This window comes from Myotis brandtii, unplaced genomic scaffold (assembly GCF_000412655.1).
Source record: "Myotis brandtii unplaced genomic scaffold, ASM41265v1 C41121498, whole genome shotgun sequence".
Taxonomy (NCBI): Eukaryota; Metazoa; Chordata; class Mammalia; order Chiroptera; family Vespertilionidae; genus Myotis; species Myotis brandtii.
The window spans coordinates 1-523 of NW_005288527.1; the positions used below are offsets into that span (position 1 = coordinate 1).

At 53.9% G+C, this 523-nt stretch overlaps 1 pseudogene; it reads left to right on the forward strand.

The window, feature by feature from the left end:
- Window positions 1–81: 81 nt before the first annotated feature.
- On the forward strand, window positions 82–438 carry LOC102253408 (annotated as a pseudogene).
- The last annotated feature ends 85 nt before the right edge of the window (window positions 439–523 follow it).

Below are 523 nucleotides of genomic sequence, written 5' to 3' on the forward strand. Positions count from 1 at the left end.
CTCTATCCACTGAGCCAAACCGGCTAGGGCTAAACTTCCCTTATTTTCTCTAATACCTTTACTTCCTTCCTTAATCAGCTCCTCAGTCTCAGAGCCGTTCCCAGTGCCGCCTTCTGTGATGTCATCCCTCAACGGAAGCCGCGCCCAGAAGATGAGGCTGCCTTTGTTTACACAAAAGGGACAGCTGGAGGTGCCGACCCCGTCGGAGAAGGACTGGTCGAAGGATGATGAAGAGAGTTATGTCTTCAAGGATCCACACCAGGAGCTGGATTCCCTGCCTCAGCCGTATCGAATGATCAACAAGCTGGTGAACCTTCTGTTCGACCGGGCGTGGGAAATTATCGAGGAGAGGGACGCGCTGCGGGAGGTGGAGCTCAGCCGGATCCGGCCCACCGTCTACCCTCCAATTTTAGAAAACAAGGTACGGAGAAGCTGACCAGGGGTCCCTGTTTCCCAGTTGAGTGTTAGTAAATCAACACATGGCCGGGCTGGTGTGGCTCAGTGGTTGCACATCGACCTATGA